The sequence below is a fragment of the Temnothorax americanus genome, unplaced genomic scaffold, assembly GCF_048541705.1.
Source record: "Temnothorax americanus isolate GAGA-0224 unplaced genomic scaffold, ASM4854170v1 Scaffold105, whole genome shotgun sequence".
In the NCBI taxonomy this organism is placed as follows: domain Eukaryota; kingdom Metazoa; phylum Arthropoda; class Insecta; order Hymenoptera; family Formicidae; genus Temnothorax; species Temnothorax americanus.
In genome coordinates this window covers 316,709-322,500 of record NW_027509237.1, presented here as the reverse complement: position 1 = coordinate 322,500, position 5,792 = coordinate 316,709, and positions in this window count along the sequence as shown.

Here is a 5,792-nt window from a genome sequence, read left to right as displayed (position 1 = left end):
CGTGGACATCGAATTCAAGGTATTAATACACGTAGACACCGAAAACTACGGAGCGCACTATGTGGACCTCGTCATCGGCAACCTGGGACACCTAGACATCGAATTCAACGTACGATTACACCTGGACACCGAAAACTACGAAGCGCACTGTGTGGACCTCGTCATCGGCAACCTGAGACACGTGGACATCGAATTCAACATATTATTACACCTGGACACCGAAAACTACGAAGCGCACTGTGTGGACCTCGTCATCGGCAACCCCCAGTGGACATCGAATTCAACGTATTATTACACCTGGACACCGAAATCTATGAAGCGCATTATCTGGATCCCGTCATCGGCAACCTGGGACACGTGGACATCGAATTCAAGATATTAATACACGTAGACACCAAAAACTACGGAGCGCACTATGTGGACCTCGTCATCGGCAACCTGGGACACGTAGACATCGAATTCAACGTATTATTACACCTGGACACCGAAAACTATAAAGCGCACTATCTGGAGACCTTGTCATCGGCAACCTGGGATACATAGACATCAAATTCAAGCTTGATTCATAAGAATCGACTTAAAAATTCCCTAGCGGCACTTTCTGCCAAGCATAGAGAACCTACTTTTCCGTTGACTCAATATTTATTATATATATATACCTAATTTTTACTTAAATAGAAATCTTCCTCCTGACCGATAAGTTTATCGACCTAATTTTGAAATACGCGCGCGATATCGAAACTGGCGATACCTGCGCCGCCAGCGTCGAAAAAGTGAAAGTGACGTTTCTCTGATGACGTCATAATAGATCGCAGCGTTAGGAGGAGACGGAGTATCTTAAAAATAAATTTTCACATTTGGACTTTGCGTCGCAATATCTCCGCTCGTAGGGCACGTAGCGGAATATTATGAGAGAAACCCCCCCCCCTAATTGGACCCCAAGCTATCGATCAAGCCTACTTAGAACTTGATCCGTTCACTCGTTATCGAGATCTCAACATCTCGGGTACTCGCAACTCGTCGCGTCGCGTAAAAGAGTCACGGTCGGTCTCGCTCCGCGTGTACTTGGCGCGAGACACTACCGTGTCTCTTGATTTGCTATTTGTTGGTTTTCTCTAAGCCGTGTATTGCAAAATACTACACCATTATTGTTCTGGTTTTTTACTCCCTTTCCATACACTAATTGCTTAATTACTCTCCAAAGTTTTAAACTATCATGTTTGCAATTATCTATTTTGCTTTCATACCAGCTCTTTTTAGCCCTACGTACTACATCAACAACCAAGTTTCTCTTTTGTTTATATAGGTTCCAATCATATTCAATTCTCGAATTAATAGCTATCTTATATAACCTATCTCTCTTTTATTAATTGTCTAATGCTTCCTGCAAACCATGGTGACTGACTTATCTTATAATCTAATTTGGTTATTTTAAACGGCGCGAATTTATCTAACGCTTTAATAATCATATCTATGAAATCGTGTGCAACATCTACTACCTGTATTTCATTTACATCTTTCTCTTTTAAATACTTGCCTATCTCCTGAATAAACAAATCATCATTAAAGCTTGTAAAGTCTCTAGCAGTTATTACATACACATCTTCTAATTCTGTATTGATAACAAGCATAGAGTGGTCTGTAATCTTTGGTGTATGCTTTGTTTTTACTATTACTTTAAAGTTTGAAAACACCAGATCAATCAATGTGCTAGACTTATTTGTTATCCTTGTATTCTCTAGTACACATTGCGCGTAACCATACGTATACATAGCATCGTTCAGTTTCTTTGCATAATAATCATTTCTGTTAATGTCTATATTAAAATCTCCTACAATAATTACTTTATTAAATTTTATTAGATGTTCCCCCAATTCCTTTATATCTATAAACTCTGAGTCACTGGCATTTGGTGAGTGATATAATGTACATACAATTATATTTTCTTTATTATGATTTCCTATCTTTATGATAGATAACCATGTATTTAAATTAATTTCTTTAATTGCCATAATTTATGTTTGCATATTATCTTTTACATATACAATTACTCCACCAGTTCTCGAATTACTTGTGTTACATTTAATTATAATACATTATATCCATCAAACTGCAATTCATGATCACTCACCTCCTCAGTAACATGCGTCTCAACTGTTGCTAATATGAGAGGTTCTATTGTATACTATTTGTGAAACGATTTCGTCAATATGTCCCAACAAACCTTGTGCATTTAAATATATTATTTCACCAAACAATTGCTATGTCCCCGTATAGTCGGTTTTACTTATTTTCCTATTAATCATTTTTATATAACACGGACAATCTCTATCATTAGCCGTATGATTTGTCTCAAAATTATTCACTTTTAACTTACTTGCTAATTTATCGCAATTTATGCATTTCTTATTCACAGACTTACAGTCTTTACGGTCATGTTGCTCCGCACAAATTCCGCATCGCACGCAATCTTTACGCTCCTTTACCAAATGATTAAAACCCCAACATCTATAACATCGCATAATATATATATCTTCTAATACTCTATACTTTTTCCACCCTATGTTGAGTCTTCCTCTTTTTATTATTTCATTAAACATCACTGGGTCACTCTCAATACTAATTAAAACATTTTTATATTTCTTATTTATTTTCTTATATATTATTTTTTTATAGCTCCGTGTCCTTCATACCTGCTTAAATAATTTTGTTTTATTATCGTTGATAATAATTTTTCATCATCTAACGCTTCCTCCTCTTGCTCCACTCCAATAATTTTAAATCTTGGGCGTTTTAATTTTGGTTGATTAACTTTATATTTGTTTCCTAAATTAGATTCCAAACCTGATTGCAATATATCTCTTTCAATTTCATTATTACATCCTATAATCACTGTTTCATTTGTCATTTCTTTAAATTCTGTAACTCCCACTGGTATATCGCTTATATTAATCTTACTTTTTATATCTGTTCTAGTAATACTTCCCTCTTGTCTTTCAACTGGTTTGACAACTAATGTGCATTGCCTATGTTTTTCATTTGTTTTAGTTACCTCAGAGTATGAACGTCTTTGTTCTGTACCGGTAAACTTTCCCTGATTACGTAAAACGGGAAAGGGAGAGGGAGAGGGAGAGAGAGAGAGAGAGAGAGAGAGAGAGAGAGAGAGAGAGATTGATTGATTGATTGATTGATAAGTATATTTATGCCCAAACATAGCTACAAGGCAAAGATAGCAAAATATAGTAATATACAAGATAAAGATACAGTGACACGCAACTTAACTTAAACGCAACTTAATATTAGAAAAGCACATAATCTACAAGCAACTAAAAAATTAAAGAAACAGAATGCAGGTAATACTAGGTGAAGAGAATACTACGAGTACTCCATACACACTACATGCTAAAATATCTAAAGAACTTAGTCTGAGAATTCGGATGACAGCAGGTAGAATCGGAGGAGATTCTTAAAAGCTGCAATAGTAGTAGCTGATGTTATATTGTCCGGGAGAGAGTGCCAAAAATAGATGGCCGCTATCTGAAAGGAATTTCTATATATTTCCGTTCGGAAAGCTGGGATATGGAAGGTTTGCGAAGAAGAATTTGCAATTCGAGTCGATCTTCTGAGCGAAGGGCTAAGTGGGGCAAAAAGTTCACTCAGATATGCTGGCGAGCCCATGTAGATGATACGATATATCAGACAGCCAAGAAAATACAATCTTCTATTTTCTACGGACAGCCACCCTAGGCGTCGTCGATATTGCGTTATATGCTCGTCTTTCCGCAAATCAAAGATAAATCTGATACAGCAGTTTACAAGTCTCTGTAACTTCAGATTAAGTTCCTTGCTCAAGCCATGATAGACAAGGCAGCAGTAGTCCAAGTGGGGTAGTACCAGAAATGTTACCAGCTTGATTCTAAGTTCAGTGGAAAGAGAACTCTTGCTGAATTTCAATTTATACAACGCATGATGAACTCTCTGCGAGACATGCGAGACATGTCAGAGAGAGAGAGAGAGAGAGAGAGAGAGAGAGAGAGAGAGAGAGAGAGAGAGAGAGAGAGAGAGAGAGAGAGAGAGAGAGATAGATAGATAGATAGATGATATAATTTATTATGCCCAAGCGAAGGCTAAAGGGCAAAAAGTAATATAGCAGTTACAATAATATCGCAATTACAATACTATAGCAGTTACAATACCACAGCAATTACAATAATATATAGCAGTTGCAAGATGCAAAGATACAATGTGATATAAACAAAAGCGAAATATAGCGACAGGATCTAGCATGATATGCATGCTCTCTCTCATAAGGCAAGCAACCAGCAATCTCAATAATATACACTATAAAACTAAGAACTAACGCAACTTAAACTAATAATGAGTACAGTAAAAAAGAATAAAATAAGGAGCAAGTATTACTAAAAAAAAAAACTAAATAGTGCATATAAACTAAGAACTAAGGCGCAGTGCAATTTACAAACTAATAATAAGGAATGAAAACACTAGAAGCTCAATACCAGAAACAATGTTATCCAATTTCACATGCAAGCAAGTCGATATGTCCACGAAAGGAATAAGCGTTGAATTTAACAAAACGTATCCGAGAAGAATTACATGTTGATTATGCCGAACGATCAAAGAACCAGAGACGAGCAGGTCGGACCAGTCAGATAAGTCAAATAAGCCTTGCAAGGTCAGAGTTATCTGGGAAAAACTGAAAGAAGGAGTAACAGGCGCTATGGATGAGATGATATCAGAAAATTGAGATTGAGTACAAGAAGGAAAGCAATTGGAGATGGAGGCAAAATGAGCATTCAGAGTGTCACGTGAAAAGTAATTAAGCGGTGAGGATAAAGGTGATTCAACAAGGCCAAGATTAGTGAGCTCGCGCCATAGCTTGGATGGGTTGGAAATCGCGAATAATCTCGCCATGTTGAAGCGTTCTCTAGCCTTTCTCAATTCCACCGTGAGATTATTCCTGAACTGCTTGTAGATGTGAAAATCAAGAACACAACCAGATCTTCGGGCGATATTATATAGACGGTTGCGATGCTGAATTTCACGAGCGAGAGCATCGGTGAGCCAAGGTGCCGAAGGACGATTCACGCGAAAAGTGCGGATAGGCGCATGCCTGTCTAGACTAGAAGTGAAGTCTTTGGTTATGGTGTTCAGGATGTTGTCCAAGTCAGGCACACTAAGGCTCTCCAGGCCGAAGTCTGCCGCAAAAGATGAAGATAACCTGGAGGTGAGAGTTTCAACGAAACTATGCTCATTAAATTTATTGTAACTGCGACGAGTCAATGTACGATCCGTGGGGGACGGAACCATAAATGAATACGTAAGTTCAATAAGGTCGTGACCATTGATAAAGGGTGCCTCTGACTTACGAAACGAAGAAACCTTGTCCAAGCTATCAACGATAAAAACGTCCAACCATGAGTCAGAAGAGCAAGTGTGATAAGTCGAATGCGACTCGACAATGTTGAGCGACAATTGCGAGACTATGTCTCTGAGGTGATTGGATTCGTATGATGAGGAAAGGAGATTGCAATTTAAATCGCCCGAAATAATAATATTCTTATAATTATGCATAGCGGAAGTAAGAGCGTCTACATACTTACTGAAATTTTTTCCTCTTGGTCTACGATACGAGGTGAAAAGGAGAGGCTCGCAAGCATCGCCACGAACGTCGAGAACAAGAAATTCGGGTTCATTAGAGAAGGACGGAGGCGACGACGCCAGAACACGAGCGCGCAGCGAGTCATGAATATAGCGAGCAACACCCCCTCCCT